Here is a 19,791-nt window from a genome sequence, read left to right on the forward strand (position 1 = left end):
CCCGCAATCCTACCTTTCTCTCCTTCATTTAAAATGACACCTTTTCTCCTCTCACTTCTTCCCCAAAGATCTTGTCTCTTTAGCCTCCACCCCAGTCACACTCTTCTCCTATATCTCATGACAGCCATTTCTCTTTGTCTCTCCCCAAGAACCTAGGAAACTTTCCTTAGTTTTTTTCCTCTTTCCCCAGTGGTCTCCTTCTCTTTTCCCTAAATCATGTTCTTTTACTTTTCTCTATCTCTTTCCCTCACACATGGCATCACAAATTTATAGCTGGACAGTAATTAGTGGGTAAGAAATGCAACTTTTTTTCATTTTAGGAAACTGAGTCAGAGAGGTTAAGTCACTGACCATACTCACAAAGAAAATGACTGAGTCAAGATTCAAAGTTGATCTAAAAATCTACTTGGCTTCCACAGTATGACCCATCGCCAGATGACTTTTCCCTAAGTGTTTCTCCATTTCATCTCTTTCATCTGTTCTTATATCTCTGCTCTACCACAGTGGTTTCTCTTCATTCTCCCTCTTCTTTCCATTTAAAGAAGACTATTCCTCCTTTCTCTCTTTTTGTCTCTGTCTCCCTTTCTCTTGTCTCTCTGACTTCCTTTCTGTCTTTCTCTGTAGGCCTCTCTCCCCCTTCAATCCTCTAGTATCCCTTCCTTTGACTTCTTCCCTTTTTTCCATACTAGTTCTGTCTCTTCCACAAGGATTTTGTGTCTATTTCACTGTCTCTATATTCCAGCTCCAAGTGGTATTTTTCTTCTTTCTCCTTCAATCCCAGAATCACCAATATGGTCTCGGACATGTTCTCAGAGGTTCCTAAGGATAATCTCATCATTTTAGAGAAAAGGAAATGGAAAGAGAGCGTAGAAGTGATTTGTACAGAGTTATAGAGAATTTGGTGTGTAGAATTTGAACTCAAGTCATCTAGTCTTCAGCTCTCCCCCTGTTAAAAGTCTTTTCTCTCTTTAAGTCTTTGGTCTCCATATGTCTCTCTTTCCAAGTAACTCTCTTTAACTGTCTCTGTCTCTGTCTCTCTCTCTCTGTCTCTCTCTTTCTCTCTCTCTGTCTCTCAGATTATCCTCTTCTCTATCTCCTCACATTCTCATTTGACCCCTACCTTTGTCTCTTTCCTCTATCCATAGGGTCCCCTTCCCTTCATTTCTCTCCCTATCCCAGAAGCCTTTTCCTTCAATCTCCATCTCTCTGTCTCTACCCCAATGTCTTATAGTTCTTTTTCTCTCTAAGTATAGATATTTAGAAAGCTGGAAAGGAGTCTGAGAGCCCATCAAATCCCAAAGTCTCTTCTGAAAGAAGAGGAAACTGAGTCTGAAAGGTAAAGTGATGTGCCGAGGGCCAGAAAGCCAGCCGGTTGGCAAGAGTAGTTTCAACTCATATCATTTTGACTCTCCTTATGATACTCTGGTTGGTAGGAGACATGTTGTGTCTCTTTCCCACCATCCATGCAGAGTGGGACCTTTCCTGGGTCTCTCCGCTTCCTCTCTTTCCTGCAATCTATTCCTATATGGCTTTCCCTTCTCTCTTCTTCTCTGATAGGATCATCCAAGTGGAAGGGACCCTTTGGGGCCAGCTCCAACTCCATGTTATTTTTAGAGGAGGAAATTAAAGCTGAGAAAAGTTAAGAGATTTGTCCAGCTGGTAATTCTCAAAAGGAATTTGCTCAGTCAGGGTTATTTGACTCCAAGTACAACATTCTGTATTACCAGTAAGTTGCCCTCAGCCCATCCCCTTCACCCTTAAATGTGCTCCCACTGGGTCCTTTAGCTCCCTCCTCTTTGCCTCTCCCCACCTTTCCCAGTGCCATCTTCCTTCTCTCCCTGTCAAATTACTAGTCTTTTCTCTCTCTCTTTGAACCTCTCTGTGTCACTCCCCCAAACTTTCCCATCCTAGATGCTCTGCCTTCCTTCTTCCTCCTCTCATTCCCTGTTGCTCATCCCCTTTCATTCTGCACCTTTCCTTAGTACACAGTGGGGCCAGTCCTGCCCCTTCTCTACTTGGCAGCTTTGTTAGTATTTCTGCCACCACAGAAAAGCCATTTAGCCTTTTCTTTCTCTTTCTGTCACTTAGAGATCAGAACTTCTGATAGGGAATTGAGACTAACTGAAAAACCTGAGGCTTAGTCAGTTAAATTGACATTGCTCCTGAACAGGGAGCAAGTAGGTTTGTTCCTAGCACCACAACTCGGGGCCCCCTGACTACAAGCCCCATGCTTTACCTGTAGGAGGATCAGCTACCTCACCCGTGGCCATCACTATCTGAATTCTCAGTGGTCCCTTCCCTGTGTCTCTGTCTCTCTCCATCAGTCTGTCTCTGTCTTTTCCTCTGTCTCTTTAATGGAGTTTTCTTGCTAACTGTATTTCCCTTCATTCCTTGGGGCTTTCCTCTTCCTTCTCATAAAATCATAAAATTTAAAACTGAAAAGGACCTTCAAGGTTTGTGAGTTTAGACCATCATTTTAGAACAAAAGAAACAGGTTCTGTTTCTCTCTGCCTCTTAGACCCCACCCCCCTCCACCATGGTCTCATACTTGTTTTCTCCCTTTCCTCCCTCCACTTGGGCACTTCCATCACCAGACTGTGAGTGTCAGGCTTGGATTTGGAATTCCCATCCCTTTCCCTGATAGTCTGATCCACTGTGAGCCCTTGCTACCTCCTGAGCATCCTCGGGCCCTGCTGCTTTATCCCTCCTGTTCTTCTCTCCTGTGTCACTGCACAGGGGCAAGGTCTGTCCCCAGCACACATACCCCTTACATAGTGCTTTCTTTCTCTGCTCTTTAGTTATTGACTGTCCTCCCACAAATGTGCTCTCCTTTCTTCTCTGTATTTCCCCTAGATTTTCACAGTGTTCTCTTCCTATCTTTTCTCCATTTTCTCAATCCCATTTTTCTTTTCCTCATGTCATTCTGCCCATATCCCGTGGGGTGCCTTTCCTTTTGCTCTCACCTTCTTTCCACTCCCTAATGGTATTTCCCTTCCTCTCTCATAACCATCCTCCATGGTCTCTTCCTTTTATTCTCCCCTCTCCTCCTTTTTGAATGATCCCTTCCCTCTTTCTTTCTCTGTCTTCTTCCTAAGCAGTGGTGCTTTCCCTTTTTCTTTCCACACATCCTATTTCCACCAGTCCCTTCGTTCCTTCTTTCTGCCTCTTTTCCCTAATCAATGATCTGTTCCTCTCTTCGCTCCTCTCTTCCCAACCCTATTCCTCCTTTTTCATTCTCTTTGCCTTCTTTTTTCTTTGTTTTTTTAGTGCACCATCTTCTATGTTCCTTTTGTATTCTGGCTACCCATTTATCTTTTCCAATAACTTCTTCTCTGCTTTTCTCTCCTTAATAAAGTGCTTTTTTTCTTCTTTATCCCTCTTCTATCCCCTCTTCTCTCATCCAAAATGGCCCCTTTCCTTTTCTCTCTTCCTCTTTCTTCTCTCAACATTCTTGTTTTCTTTCCCTGAGCCTAACTGCCCTAGTTTCATATCTCATGGTTGTTTTTTCTTGTTGTTCTTCCCCAAGGACCTAGAAAACTGCTCCCTTACTCTTTACTCCCTTTTCCCCAATAGTCTCAGTTTTTTTCTCTATTTCCATCCTTCACTCATAAGATCATAGATTTATAACTGGAAGATAATTAGTGCCTATGGAATAGAATCACTTTTTTTCAGTGGAGGCAACTGAGCTTGACAGGTTACTTCATTGCCCAGACACAAAGAACTTATCTCAGCCAAGATTCAAACTTATATAAATCTACATTCTAGTACAGAGTTCTATCCTATATGACAACTAGTTAGCTTCCCCAGTATGGCCCATCTCCAGGTGACATTTTCCTATGTTTCTCTCATTCTCATCTATCTTCTGGTAGCAGATATCTCTTTCTCTCCCTCCACAGTGGTTTTTCATTTTTCCTCTTCTTTCCATTGAAAGAACATTGTTTGTCCCTTATTTTTCTTCCTGTTTTTATTTCTGTATCTCTCCATCTCTTTCTGTCTCTGTCTCCCTTCTCCCATCTCTCTGACTTCTCGGTCTTTTTCTATCCTTTGTTCTCTCTCTCTTCCTTCAATCCACTGGCTTTCCTTCCCTTTGACTTTCTCCCTCTCCTCTTTCCACCCCAGTTCATTCCCTCTTTCTCTCTTTGCTCCTCTCAGGATTCTTGCCTCTGTTTCACTCTCTCCCTCCCATTCTCCAAATAGCAAGTGATGATTTTTCTTTTCTTCTTCAATTCTATGGTCTTGGATTTGTCCTTCCAGGCCTCTGAGTATAATCTCCTCATTTTAGAGAGAAGGAAATGGAGACTGAAAGAATTAAAGTCTTTTGCCCAGAGTCATGTAGAGATTACATGTGTGGAGTCAGATTTGAAAACAAGTCATCTTGGCTCCCCAGATGCTGCTAGTGCAGTAGACAAAGTTCTGGGCCTAGACTCACTAAGACCCGAGTTCAAATCAAGCCTCAGACATTTACTAACTGTGGGACTCTGGGTAAGTTACAAACGCTGTGTGTCTCAGTTTTCTAAACGGAAAATGACAATAATGATCACACCTGCTGCAGAGCACTGTTGTGGACACCAAATGAGATAATATTTGTTAAGAGCTTAGCACCAAGTCTGACACGTGATAGCCACTTAACAAATACTTGTTTCTTTCCTTTTCCCTTCCCTAATCCTTTTCTTCCCTTTGGATCTCTCTGTCTACTTTTCTCTCTTGTGGTTCAAAACTTCTGTTAGCAATTCTATAAGAGCACTTTCCCTCTCTGTCATCTACATTATCAAGTTATGATAATAACTTCCCCCTCTCCCTCTACAGCTTTTTCTCTTCCTCTCTCTCCATTCTCTGTGAATCTCTCTCTTCCTCACAAGTTTTCTATCTCTCTCTTCTGATGTCTTACCTTCAGCTTACCAACATTCATGGGATTTGAAAGCTGGAAAGAATCTTAGAGGCCATCAAATTCAATTACCCAACCTTTTACAGTGGATGAATCTGAGGCTGAGAGGCCTTCAAAGCCTTGCCAAGGCTATTTCAGCTTTAAAAGATCTGAGGTAAGATCTGGATTCAAGGGCATTACTTTCTCCATCATTAATGACCAGCTGTCTCCTCTAGCCCTTTTCCAGGTATACTCTTTTGAGCCCTGCTTCTTCTACTCTCCCCAGGGTCCTGGACTTCAGCCCCTCCTACTCTAGTATTGTGGTATTTTCTCTCTCAAGCTCCCTATTACCAAGTAGTCGTCTCTCTCTCTGTCTACAAGTGTCTGTCTCTACCTCTGTCTCTCTTTGCTCGATTAGCATACACTCTATGTCCCCACATCCTTATTTGGCCCCTTCCTCTGACTATCCTTTCCTTTTGTCCATGTTATTCCATCCCCTGCGCTTCTCTCCCTTCCTCACAAACCTTTTCCTTCAATCACAATCTCTGCCTCTATCCCTATATCAAGCAGTCTTTTCCTTCTTTCTTGCTAAAGCATAGAATCTTAGAACTGGAAGGGGTCTGAGAAGCCATCAAATCTAAAGACTTCTTTGGAAAAAAAGAGGAAACTGAGTCTAAGAGTTTCCAGGAACAGCCAAAGGCCATAAAGCCTGAAGTTTTGTAAGAGGAGCTTGAACTCACAATTTTGACTCTGCTTACTATCCTCTAATCAGTAGGAGCCTTATTTTCTCTCTCTCACCATCCATACCCTGTTCAGCCTTCCCTGGGTCTCTTCTCTGCTTACTCTGTTTTCTTCCCACCTATCCACATAGGGGTTGCCCTTATCTCTTTGTCACTGATAAGATTATCCACCTGGAAGGGCCCCTTAGTGGCCAACTCCAATTTTTTTTAGAAGTGGAAATTCAAGCTAAGCAAAGTTAAGTAATTAGACCAGTTGGTAATTTTCAGAAGCAAGTTCCTAACTCAGAGTATTTGACTCCAAATAGAACACTATCTCTCAGGACAATGAGCTGCCCCCAATATCCCTAGGATGGGCCCCTTCATTCACAGATGTGCCCCCACTGAGTCCTTTAGAATCCCTCCTCTCTGCCTCTCCCCACCTTCTCTCCCTGTCCAATTACCAAATAGTCTTATACTTCACTTTTTGGATTTCTTTGTGTGTCCCGCCCAAAGTTTCCTACCCCAAATATTTTGTCTTCCAACTCCTCCCATACTTTATTGTCCCTCCCCTCTCATTCTCCACCTTTACTTTATACAGAGTGGGAGCAGTTCTGTTCCTTCTCCCTGTCTCCATTTCCCAGAAGCCTTTGGCAGCTATTAGAGTCTCTCTCCTATCACAGCAAGGCCTTTTCATTTCCTTTCTGTCACTTAGAGATCAGGTATAAAATTGGAAGGAAACCTAAGTAGAATTGAGTCTGAACCTGTAGATACTAAGGCTTAGTCAGTTAAATTGACCTGTGCCTGGATGTGGAACAAGTAAATTTGTTCCAAGCCCTAGAACTCAGGTCCTCCTAACTCTTTGTCTTATGCTTTACCCATTAGGAGAACCAGCTGCTTCACCCACTACCATCACTCTCCCAGTTGTCTGTGAACCCTTTTTTGTTTCTCTTTCTGTATGTGTTTCTCTCTCTGTTGTCCTACTAACTATAGGCTTTCCTCAGGATTTCTTCTTTTTTCTCATAAAATGACGAGATTTTTGAGCTAGAAAGTATTTTATAATAGCCTTTAAGTTCAAGACCATAATTTAAAATGTAAAGAAATTAAGGTTTAAAACAGGTGCTAAATATGTTGTCCAGCATCACACAGCTCTAGGTTTGTGAGGCAGCCTTGTGAAATGTGAGCATTTCAGGCCATCCTGACTCCAAGCACATGGCTCTGACCAGAATGACCTCTGTCTGCCTTTTTGGCCTCTGACCCCTTCCACAATGATTTCATACTTGTTTTCTCCATTTCTTCTCTCTACCTTGGCCCTTCTTTCACCATCTAGTGACTGTCAGGCATAGATTTGGAATTCCCATCCCTGTCCCTGACAGTCTGGTCCACTGCGAGCCCTTGTTGCTTCAGAGCATCCTCGGGCCCTGCTGCTTTATCCCTCCTACTCTTCTCTCGTGCCTCACTGCACAGTCTGCACAGGGCCTAGGCCTGTCCCCAGCACTCCCCACTTAGCAAGTGCTTTCTTCCTTTACACTGTAGCCCTTGGCTGTCCTCCCACAGACACTCTCTGCTTTCTTCTATTTTCCCCAGCTATTCACAATGTTCTCTTCACTTGCTTTTTCCCTTTTCTCCTTCCCAGATCCTAATATTCTGTTCCCTTTGTCACTTTGCCCCCATCTCTAGGACTTCCTTCCATTTCTTTCTCAGCTTTGTCTCCCCTCCTTAATGGTACCTTCCATCTCCCTCCATCCCCATCATCCATGGTATCTTCCCTTCCCTTTCTATCTCCTCTCCTCTCTGTTTCCATTGGTCCTTTCTACTTCTTCTTGTCACCAGGGCTTGTTACCAAAGCTTGTCAGCTTTGTCTCCCCTGCCTAATGGTACCTTCTTACTTCCTCCGTCTCCATGCTCCGTGGTTTCTCCCCTTGTAATCTCCCCTCTCCACTTTTTCCAGTATTCCTTTCCCCATTGCTCTTTACCTCTTCTTCCTAATCAGTGATTATTCCCTTTTTTCTTTCCCCAGATCCCATTCCCAATGTTCACTTCCTTCATTCTTTCTCCCTCTTTTCCTTAATTAATGATCTGTTCCTTTACACTGCCTCCTCCCTCCCCACATTGTTTATCCTTTTCATTTTTTCTCTCCTTTTTCTTTTCTTTGCTTATTTCCTTACTACACCATCCTCTACATTTCCTTTGTCTTCCTGCCACTTACTTGTCTTTCTGCTGTCCAGGGGATATTCCCTGAATTTTTCTCCCTTCCTGAAAAACCTTTTCTCTCAATCTCATTTCTCTGTCTCTATTCCTAAGTAGTTTTCCCTACTCTTTTGGAAAAGCATAGACTCTTTGAGAGGTGAAATGGGTCTGAAAGGTCATCAGTACAAAGGCCTTTTTTGAAAGAAAATGAAACAACAGGAAAGTTTATATGATGTGCTGAGGGCCACATAGCCAGTACGTTTAAAAGAGGTTGGTTGAATGCACATCACTTTCCCTCTACTTACCATACTCTGGTTGTTGGAGACTTACTTTCTCTCTCTCCCACTATCCTTGCCTGGTGGGCCTTTTGCTGGTTCTCTTCTCCACTCTCTCTCTTTGCTGCTCATTCATTTCCATGTGCCATCCCCTCGCTCTTCATCACTCCCTAGGGATCATCGAAGTGGAATGTCCCCAGAATGATGAACTCCATCTCCATCTTTTAAAGAGAAAGACATACAAGACATATAAGACTCTTAATTTTCAGAAGCTAATAGCTAACTTAGAGTGAATTGACTCTGAATACAACCTTTTATCTATTCTGGTAATGAGCTCCCCCCTTGCTTATCTCCTTCATCCTCAGATGTACCCCCACTGGATCCTTAACTCCCTCTTCTCTGCCTCTCCCCACCCTCCACAGCAGTTTCTTCCCTCCCTCCCAAGTCCAATTACCAAATAGTTTTTCCCCTCTCTCTTTGAATCTCCTTGACTTTCACTGTCCCTTCCACACACTGGTCTAACCCAAGTCATCTGCCTGCCATTTTTCCCCTCTCATTTTCCTATTGTCAATCCCCTTTCATTCTCCACCTGTCCCTTGTACACAATGGGGCCCCTCTTGTTCCTTCTCCCTGTTTCCCCTCCCCAGAAGCCTTTGGCAATTTTTAAACTCCATTTTCGAAGGATCACAGCAAGGCCATTTAATCTCTTCTTTCCCGACATGTCATTTTAGGTCAGAGGTTTCCAGCTGGAAGGAAACATCACTATAAATTGAGTCTAACACTGAAAAATCTGAGATTTACTTTAAAAGATCTACTCCTGGACAGGGAACAAGTAGGCCTGTAAGCCAACACTAGAACTCAGGTCCTCCTGACTCCAAGCCCCATGCTTTGCCCATTAGGAGAAATAGCTGCCTCATTTGCCACCATCACGCTCCCAGTTCTCTGTGGTCCCTTTTTGGTGTCTCTCTCTACCTGTGTCACTCTTTCTGTGCTTTTGTCTGTCTCTTTAATGGAGTTTGTTTACTAACTGTATTTCTCTCTTCTCACTCCAGTTCTCAAGCTGTCCTTTTTTTCTCATTCAACCATAGGATTTTAGAGGGAGAAGAGAAGTTAAAGTCTTTGAGTTCAAGAGCATCATTTAAGAGAAGAAATTGAGGTTTAAAGCAAGTGGTAAGTGACTTGCTCAGGGACACAGAGCTCTAAATTGGTGAGGCAGCCTCCACTTCAGCCTGTCCTGACCCCCAGCCCATGGCTCTGGCCAGCAGGACCCTTCCCTGTCCCTTTCGCCCCACCCCATCCACAATGGTCTCATACTTGTTTTCTTGCCTTCTTCCCTCCACCTGGAGACTTCCTTCACTAGCTAGTGAGTGTTAGACATAAATTTAGGATTCCCATCCCTGTCCCTGACAACCTGATCTACTCAGAGCCCTTGCTGCCTCTCGAGCATCCTTGGGCCCTGCTGCTTTATCCCTTCTGCTCTTCCTTCCTGTCTCACTGGGCAGTCAGCATAGGGCTCGGGCCTGTCCCTAGCATTCCCCCATTAGCAAGTGCTTTCTTCTTTTACTTTTTTACCCACAAATACACTCTGCTTTCTTCTCTGAATTTCCCCCAGATATTCATAGTGTCCTTCTCCCATGTTTACTCCCTTTTCTCCATCCCAGTTTTCCTTTCCTTTTGTCACTCCAGTGGTTGTTTCCTTTTTCTCATCTTTTTCTCTCATTTCTAGTGGTATCTCCTTTCTCCCCTTATACCCATCCTCCATGAATTATTCCTCTTATCTTTCTACACTACTATTTCCAATAGTCCTTTTTGTCTTTCTTTCTCTCATTTTTCCCTAACCAGTGGTTCTTTCCCTTTCCTTCTCCCCATGTCAGCTCCCTGCAATATCTTTCTTCTCCAGCCCTCTGCCATTTCTGATAACCTCTTCCATTTTCTTCTTTTCTCTCTCTTCCCTGTATTCAATGGTCCCTTTTATTAGACTGTCTCTCCCTTCCCTATCACAGTTAATTCTTTTCATTTTCTCACTCCCTTTGAGTGTTATCATTTTCCCCCCCAATCCCCTTTTCTCTCTTCCTTTTGTCTCATCCTCCTTTTCCCTTCCCAAGTGTCTTGTTTCTTCTCCTCTCTTTAATACACAGTGGTTATATCTCTTTGTCCCCTTCCTCTATCCATATCAGCCCCTTCTCATAGTCTCACACCTCCCTTCTTCAGTGGCATCTTCCTGTTCCATTCTCTTATTCCTGTATTCTGTCTTATTGTTTCTCTTTTCTTTCTCAGTGATGCCTTCCTCTTGTTCTCTCTTCTCTTCCTAGTGGTCCTTACTCTCTCTCTCTCTCTCTCTCTCCCATCCCTTTTTTCTTTTCTTTTTGCTCTGGTGTCCCTTTTCTTTGTCTCTAGCAATTCCCTCATGGTCCCTTCCCATCATTTTGCTAAACAGTGTTTTACATTTGTTTCTTTATCTCATTTCTCCTAGGCCCTGCCCAATCATTTCTTGGATTCTGACTCAAGACTATTGCCTGTCATCCCCTCCTTTATTTCTTCCCTTTCCTCCCTCTCTACTCCTGGCTTTCCTATGTTTCTCTGTTTAGTGAGCTCTCATCTTTGTCCTTCTGTACCACCCATGCCATGCTAGTTGCTTCTTTCCTCTGTTTTCTCCTCTCATCCACAAAGTTCCCTTCTCTTTGCAGCTCTCTCTCCTTCTTTCTCTCTTTCCTTCTCTCCCACTTTCTCCCTCTCTCCTTCCTCATTTCTCTTCCTACCCCCATCCCAACTAAGGCATATGCTAACGCTCTTCTCCCATATCTCATGATGTAATTTTCTCTTTCTCTTTCCACAAGGTCTAGTAAACTTCTCTCTTACTCATGTCTTCCCTTTCCCCAGTGGTCTCCTCCTTTTCCCTAAAGGTCTTTTCCCTTTTATCTCCTTTCATCACTCATAAGATCATGGATTTATAGGTGGAAGGGAGTGAATGTGTACAAAATACAACCATTCATATCAGTGTTGGAAACTGAGACTGAAAGATTAAGTAGTTGTCTAGACTTACAAAAAAGTCTGAGTTGAGATTTGAATTCAAGTTGATCTAAATTCAAGTCCAAAGATCTATTTCTGTGACATCTAGTTGGCTTTTCCATTATGGCTCATCCCAGTTGACATTTCCCTCTGTGTCTCTCTATCTCATATCTCTCATCTGATCTTAAACCACTGTCTTTCACTCCTCTCCACAATGGCCTCACTTTATTCTTACTCTTTACTCACTTTTTGACTTCCTCTGCTCCCTGATCTCCCAAGGCACTTGACTTTATGTTTCACTCTTTCTCTCTCTATCCCAATACCAAGTGACAGGTTTCTTCTTTCCCATTTAATATGAGAAGCTCAGATATGGTCTTGGACACATCCTCGGAAGCTCCAGAGTCCACTCTTATCATTTTAGAGAAGAAGAGGCTGAGTCTGAGAGAATAGAAGAGTTTATTTGAGGGCAGTATTTGGAATCAGGTCATCCAGGTTCCAGGGACACGGCTTGTGCAGTGGACAGAGTGCTGGTCCTGAATTCAGGAAGGCCTGATTTCAAATTCAGCCTTAGACATTTACAAGCTGTGTGACTCTGGGCAGATAAGAATCTCTGAGTGACTCCTTTTCTAATGAGCAAAATGATTGCTCAAATATTGCTCAAACCTACTTAAGAGGGCTGATGGAAGATCAAATTTGATCATTTTTATAAAGCATTTAGCACAGCGTATGACATGGTAACATTATCAAATGATTCTCTTCTTCGTTCCCCTTCCCCAGTCCCTTCTTCCCTTTGGAGCTCTACCTCTGTTGTTTTCCCTTGTGGTTCAAAACTTCTGTCAACAATTCTATAGAAACAATTTCCCTCTCTCTCTCATCTACATTTTCAGGTGGTTTCTTCCCCCTCTCCCTCTGCAGCTATTTTTCTTCCTTTTTATCTATTCACTGTGAATCTCTCCCTTCCTCAAAAGTCTGCAAACTCTCTTTCTTCTCTCATCTCAAACCCCTGAGGGATTTCGTGCCCTTTTCACTATTCATTGAATTTTAAAGATGGAAGGGACCTTACAAGCCATCAAATACAACGTTCTAAAATCTTACAGAGATAGAAAGAGGGATGGAGAGACCTTCAGGGACTTGCTGAGGCTGATTCAGCTTGAAAATGTCTCAGGGTGGATTTAACTGCAGTCCAGTGCAGTGTTCTCTGCATCTTTAGTAGCCAGTAGCCTCCCCACAGCCCTTCCCCAGGTATCCCTTCCTCTTTGATGGCTCTTCCTTCTAATCCCTCCCTGCAGTCTGGACTTCTGCCCCTCACATTCCCGCCCAGTGGTCTCTTCCCTCTCTAGCTCCCCATTACCCAGAAGTCTTCTCTCTCTCAGAGTCTCCCTGTCTCCACCTGTGTGTCTGTCTCTGACTCTCTGTACTGGAGTAGCCTCCGCTCTCTCTGCCCACATGCTCACTCGGCCCCTTCCTTTGATTCTCCCTGTGCTCTGTCCATGGTACTGAGTTAGCTGCATGTCTCTTGCTGCAAGAAGTCATTTCCCTGAATCTCCATCCCTTTGCCTCTGCCCCCATGGCAGGTAATCTTTTCCTTCTCTCCTGTCCAAGCCCAGAATCTCAGAGCTGGAGGCTCTTTCTAGTCCCAGAGGACTTGTTGTAGCCGAGGAAGTGGTGACAGTTAAAGACTTGTCTAGGGCCAAACAGCCACTGATTTTAGGGGGAAGAAATTGAACTCTGTTATTTATATTCAGCATCACGTATTCTCTTCCCCACGTGAGTCCACTATGTTTCTCTACCATCAAGCTTCCTCCTTGTCTGTCTCTTCACTCAATGGCCTCTTCCCACTGACTGTTCTGTCCTGATCCATCCTGCCTGTGGGGATCCATCACTCTTCCTCCTACAATCGCAAACCTCAAGGGGAAGGAACTTTTGGAGGCCACATCCTAGCACACCTGGCTCAGAGGCCTGAGGGAGGTTAGGTGTCTGCCTCAACTTAGAAACTGTCAAGCCAAATTGGGAACTCAGCTGGAAATTTCTGAGAATAAGGGCCTAAGGACAGCTAGATGGCACAGTGCATAGCACACAGGGTCTGGAATCAGAAGGATCTGAGGTCAAATTCAGCTTCAAAAATTTAACACTTTCCAGCTGAGTGACCCTGTATAAGTCCCTTAACCCCAATTGCTTCAAAAAAGAGAAAAAGGAAAAAATATAAATATGGTATAGACTATCCCTCTAATCACAATTCCCTTCCTATTATATACCTCCTGCATCACTTGTGATCTCCTCAAAGTTTTAGAGACCTAAAACTTCTTCAATGAATTCCTTACCAAGTGTTCTTGTCTTGTTCTTTGTTTTTGTCACTGTCTCTCTCCTCTCCCTCCTCCTGATCTTATTCCAGTATCATGTGTTTATTTCCCCTTGGGTCTCCTCAACAACTACTCTAAACAATGGTTTCTTCCTTTCCCAGTGTCATTAATGGTTTTTTCTCTTGTTTTCCCCACTCCTTCCCTCCCAGTGGTACCTTTCTCATCTTTCCCCACTATCCTCAGAGTTCCCTTTGATTTTTTCTTTTTTTCCTTTCTCTTTGCTCTCTACCCAGTGGGCTATTTTCTCACCACCATCCCCATTTCACAGTGATTCAGTCCTCTTATTTCTCTCTTTCTTCCCCTTTCCTAAATGTTATTCTCCTATTGCTCCCATTCCAGTGTTCCCTTCCCTTTGTCATTCTCAATGATCTCTTCCATCACTCTCCCTTCTTTCTAGTGGCCTACGACCTTTATTCTCTCTCTCTTTTCCTCAACCAATGGTTCCTTCCATGTATCTGTCTCCTTTTCCTCAGTGGCCCATGCCCTCTCCAACCCTATTAGTAAGTCATCTTTGACCTTTGCCTTTTTTTCTTCTCCTTGATTCTACTTACTTCTTAATTTTTGATTCTTTGGTTCTCCCCTGAAGATCTTCAATCTCTTCCTTGTTTTCTCCCTCTCCCCACTCCTTAATGGTACTTAATTTTGTCTTTCCCACCTCCACTCTTTGTTGTTCCCCACCAGAATGAGTGGACCCTTCATGTTGTTGAGTCCCCTCACTCTCTATTCTCAATTGTCTTTTCCTACTGTCTCTCTACCCCTATCCAGAATGGTTTCTCCTCTTTGTTTCTTTTCCTCTCCCCCATCTCCAGGGGTCCTTTTCCTTTCTGCTCTCCTTCAGCAGTTTTCTTCTCTTTCTCAACACATTTAAAAGGCTCTTTGTCTTTTGATCTCTCACTCTTCGGTGGGATTTCTCTTGATCTCTTCCTAACACTGGTATTTTCACTAGATTTCTCTCTATGTGCCTCCACCACAAAACATATAATAGTCATTTTCACCTTCTTTCATTACTCTTAGAATTAGAGATTTAGAATGGGAAGGGATCTCAGAGCCAAGAAAAACAACCACTTTAGTCAGAGGAGGAAACTGAGGCTGAGGAGACTCTAAGTTAATGTTTATCCCTGTTTCTCTCTATATCTGGGAAACCTTCCAATGACCTCTCCTTACATCACCTGTTCTCACTTTACTTTACCTCTCCCCATCCTATGGCCTTTGTAATGCTTTCCCTCTATCTCTCAGCTCTCCTCAGAAATCTCTCGCCTGATTCTCACTCTGTGTATTCTCCTTTTCTCATTGGCACAAATGTTATTAGCGATATAGACCTCTAAGTATTCTTAAAGACCATTGATGAACATCAGATCATTTTAATAAGGAAGGAATAAAAATAAGGATTAAGTGCCTGACAAGAAGTAAAGAATGTGCTATACAATGCACAAATGTTAATGTGTTTTGTTCCCACAACAACTGTGGGAAGTAGGGCCTGTTTTTACCACCTCATACAGCTAAGTAAGCTGAGGAAGACAGGTGAAACAACTTGCCCAAAACAAAGGAGCCAGGAAGTGTCAGGGGATTATTGATATTGGCAGAAATTGAACTTATTTCTTCCTGACACTAAGCCCATCACTATAACCACTGTACCACCCAGCTCTCTCTTACCACCATCTCTGTGTTCCTTTCTGTCTCATCACCATTTGTGGCATCAAAATTCTACGTCAGAACATACTTCCCAATTCTCTCTTCCCTTACACATGCATTTGCTGCCTCTCTCTGGCAAGCTCTCTTTGTCCGGTTTCATGGTAGATGTATTGCTTCTCTTTCATCTCTCTCTCTATCTCTCTGTCTCTCTCTCTGTCTCTTTCTTTTTTGTCTCTCTCTGTGTGTCTCTGTCTCTGTCTCTGTCTCTCTTCCCTTTTTACTTCCTCTCTCTTCTTTTTCCATTGGTCCTTTCTCTCTACCACTTCCTCCTTACCAGGGGTTCTTTTTCCTTTGTCCCCATTTCTCATTTCCTGTGATATCTTCCCCTTTCTCTCTCTTTCTTCCCCCCACCTTAATGGAATTTTCCTTCTGCTCTCAACATGGGCAATAAGCTGTGAGGCAGACTGTGGAACCCAGATGTGTTTGGGCAGGGCATGGGGAAAAGAAGATGAAAAAAATGGAAAAGACTACTTGGGAAAAGAATGGGAACATACCTCTGAGAAGCTGGAGACAAATGGAAGGGACCAATGAGTAGTGAGAAGCAAGAAGAGAGAAAGACATGGAGGAGCAGGGGAAAGAGAGACAGACAGACAGACAAGATTCCACAGTCCATCTCACAGCTCAATGCCCATGGTCCTCTCCCTTATTTACTCCCTTTTGTCCCTCTCTAGTAGTAACTTTGTTTGTTCCTATCGTATCCTTCTTTTGTCTGCCTCTTCCCTCATTTTTCAATAGTTTCTTCCTTCTTTCTCTTCCCATAATCAGTGGTTCACTCCAATAGACCTTTCCTTCCCATCATTGTTCATACTTTCCATTTTCTCTCTCCTTTTCTCTCTTATCAGTGCTATGTTTCCCCCTTTCTCCCTTATTCTCTCTTCCTTTTATCTCAATCCCCCTTTTTTTCCCACAGTTCCCTTGCCTTTTTTTCCTCTCATTAATATCCTGAGGTTATTTCTCTTTCTCCTACTCTTTCTACCATTATTGGTCCCTTCTCACTATCTCACTCCTCCATTCAGTGGTATCTTCCTTTCCCTTCCCCTTAGTATCAATATTTCCTTCTTTTTGTTCCCCTTTTTTCTTTGCAAATCATCCCCAATTCTCATCCCCTCCCTCCTTCTTTCTTCTTTCAACTCAGTGGTCCCATCTCTTTGCCTCCAAATACACAGTGTTCCCTTACCATCACTTTCTCACATGTACTTTTCTATTTGTTTTGTTGTTACCCTGGATTCTATGCAACAACTTCATAGGTTTCACTTTCTGCCTCACACTTTATTACCAGTGATTGCTTCCATTATTTCCTTCTTTTCCTTCCTCCATATTGGTAGTTTTCCTTTGTTCATTTACCCCATGTTCAGTGAACCCTTCCTTTTCTCTCACCTCCATCCCCATCCAATTTAGTGTCTCCTTCCCTCTGTTTTTCTCCTCTTTTTCTCTCTCTGTCCTTCCCCAAAGATATATTCTTTTCTTTCCCTCATCCCAACTGCTCTGATCACACCCTTCTCCCATATTTCATGATGGCCTTTTCACTTTGTCTTTCCTCAAAGATCTGGGAAACTCTTCCCTTCCTCCTTCCTCCTCTCTCCCCAGTGGTCTCTTCCTCTTTCCCCTGAAAAAAGTCTTTTCAAATTTGTTGCTCCCCCCCATCACTCATTCAATAATACATTCAGAGATGGAAAGAGAATCAGTGGCTATGAAATACAATCACTTTTTTCAGTAGAGGACATGGAGGCTGAGAGGCTAAGTCATTGTCTAGACTCACAAAGAATATGTCTGAGTCAAGATTCAAATGCAGGTGGATCTTAATTCAAGTATAATGTTCTATCTATTGTGCTATCTAGTTGGTTTCCCATCCCCAGCTGACTTTTCCCTGTTTCTCTCTTCCTTTCACCAACAGCGTTCCAAATGCTTTCTCCTCATTCTCCCTCTCCTTTGCATTCAGAGGAGACTGAGTCCCTTCCTTTTTATGATCTGTCTCTGCTTCTGTCTTTGTCTCTGTCTCTCGCTGTCTCTGCATTCCCCATTCTCTCTCAGTTCTCTCTCTCCTTCTCCCCTTTGGTCTGTCTCTACCTGCAATCCACTGCTGTCCCATCCCTTTGACTTTGTCTCTCCTCTTTCCATACTAGTCCACTCCCTCGGTTTCTCTAACCTCCTTACAAGGCTCTTGTCTCTATTTCCCAATCTCTCCTTGGCTCCAATGCCAAGCTATATGTTTCTTGTTTCTCTTTCAATCACAGATTTGCTTTTGGACACGTCCTCACGGGCTTCCAAGTACAATCTCATCATTTTAGAGAGAAGGAAGCTGAGAGAAAGGGACCTGCATAAAACTGCAGAGATAGATTGGGCAGTAGGAGCTGCAAGGCGTCTGAGAGGCCATCAAATCCAAAGACTTCTTTTGAAAGAAGAGGAAACTGAGTCTAAAAGTTGAAGTGATGAGCCAAGGGCCATAAAGCCAGGAGTTTTACAAGAGCTTTAACTCACAATTTTGCCTCTACCTTCTGTTCTGTGATCCATAGGACACTTATTCTCTCTCTCCCACCATCCATACCTTGTCCAGCCTTCCTTGAGTCTCTTCACTTACTTTCTTTTCTGCCCACCTACCCACGTAGAGGTTGCCTTTATCTCTTCATCCCTGATAAGATTATCCACCTAGTAGTGTCCCTTAGCTACCAACTCCATCTCTTTTAGAGGAGGAAATTCAAACTAAGCAAAGTTATGTGATTTGACCAGCTAGTAATTTTCAAAAGCAAGTTCCTACCTCAGAGTATTGTGACTCCAAATAGAACACTCTCAATACAATGAGCTGCCCCCAGAGCCATCCTCTTCATCCTTAAATGTTCCCCCACTGGTTCCTGTAGTTCCCTCCTCTCTAACTCTCTCCACCCTCCACATTGGTCTCTTCCTTCTCTTCATCTTCAATTACAAAATAGTCTTTTCTCTCTCTTTCTCTGTGTGTTCACCTCCCCAAACTTCCTTATCCTAAATGTTCTGCCTTCCATTTTTCTCCTGTCGTCATTTGTTGTCCCTCCCCTCTCATTTTTTACCTTTGCTTTGTACACAGGAGGGTCAGGGCTGCTCCTTTTCCCTGTCTCCACTCCCCAGAAGCCTTTGGCTGCTAGTAGAGTTTCTCTGTCACCACAGCAAAGCCATTCAACCTTTTCCTTTTCTTTCTGTTACTTACAGATCAGAGGTATAGAACTAAAAGTTAAATTTAAGTGGAATTGAGTCTAACCCTGAAGAAATGTAGGCTTAGACAGTTTTAAAAAACCCTGCTCCTGGACAGGGAATGAGTAGGTTTGTAAGTCAGCACTAGAACTCAGCTCCTCCTGATTCCCAGTCCCATGCTGCCTCACCCACCACCATCACTATTTGAATTTTATGTAGTTCATTTTTTGGTCTGTCCCTTTCTTCCCCATCCCTCTTCACCTTTTTCATTTTTTCTCTCTCTTCTCCTCTTCTTATTTGTTTTCCTTCTTCCTCTATCCCACATATTCCCTTCACTTTCTCTTCCCCTGCCTCATTTTCCTTCCTAAGGGTCTCTTGTCTCTTTTTCTTTTTAACACTCAATGGTTATCTCTCTTTGTCCCTCTCTGTTTTTGTCTCAGGCCCTTCTCATTGTCTTATTCCTTCTCCCTTCTTCAATGGTATATCTTCTTCTTTCCTTCTTGTAATCCACATGTTTTCTTCTTTTTGTCACCCCATTCTATCACAGTTATGTCTTTCCTGTTGCTCTCTTTCAAGTAGTTCTTTCCCTTTACTTACTCTCTCTCTCTCTCTCTCTCTCTCTCCCCCCCCCCAACACATCTGGGTTCCATGGTCTGCCTCACAACTTATTGCCCATGGTCCTCTCCCTTATTTACTCCCTTTCCTCCCTCTCTAGTAGAAGCTTTGTTTTGTATATCATGCCCCATATTTAGTGAATCCTTCCCTTTGTCTCTCCCTTCTTTCCACCTGAGTTGTCTCATCTCTGTTTCTCTCATCATTCAAAATGGTCTCTTCTCTATTTTCCTCCCTTCTTTCGCAAAGATCTTTTCTCTCCCTCCCCAAATCCTCTGGTCACACTCTTCTCCTATATCTCACAACTGTCTTTTTTCTTTGTCTCTCCCCAATGACATATTAAAGTCCTCCCTTATTCTTTCCTCCTTTTTCTCCAGGGTTTTCGTCCCTCTATCTCTATCACTCTTAAGATTATACATTTATATAATATAGAATTAATAGCTATGAAATACAACCACCTTTTTTTCAGTGGAGAAAACTGAGGCTGAGATGTTAAGTAATTCCCTAGACACACAAAGTAAACATCTGAGCCAAGATTCAAACTCAAGTACATTCTAAATTCAAGTACAAATTTCCAGCTCCTATCATATCTAGTTGGCTTCCCTAATGTGACCTATCCCTGGTTGACTTTTCCCTATGTATCTCTCCATCTCATCTCTGTAGTCTGGTACCAGACCTATGTCTTCCACCCCTCTCCCAAATGGTTTCTCTTTATTCTCCCTCTCCTTTCCATTCGAACAAGACTGTTGTACTTTCTCTTTCTTTCTCTGTCTCTGTTTCTGTCTTTCTGTTTTTTTATCCCTTTCCCCATCTCTCTGATTGCTTTTCATTCTCCATCTACCCTTTGTTCTTTCTCTTCTTGCAATCACTGGTATCCTTTCTTTTGACTTTCTTTCTCTCCTCTTTCCATA

The 19,791-nt window shown here is 43.1% G+C and overlaps 1 long non-coding RNA gene across 2 annotated transcripts in view; it reads right to left on the reverse strand.

Moving 5' to 3' along the window:
- Positions 1-210: 210 nt before the first annotated feature.
- Positions 211-19,791, reverse strand: part of LOC127542729 (uncharacterized) — a 147,806-nt gene continuing 128,225 nt past the window's right edge. For both annotated transcript variants that reach the window (XR_007948805.1, XR_007948804.1), the window contains one exon: positions 211-8,266. This is a non-coding gene — a long non-coding RNA (uncharacterized LOC127542729). The remainder of the gene's footprint in view (positions 8,267-19,791) is intronic.

This window comes from Antechinus flavipes, chromosome X (genome assembly GCF_016432865.1).
Source record: "Antechinus flavipes isolate AdamAnt ecotype Samford, QLD, Australia chromosome X, AdamAnt_v2, whole genome shotgun sequence".
Classification (NCBI taxonomy): domain Eukaryota; kingdom Metazoa; phylum Chordata; class Mammalia; order Dasyuromorphia; family Dasyuridae; genus Antechinus; species Antechinus flavipes.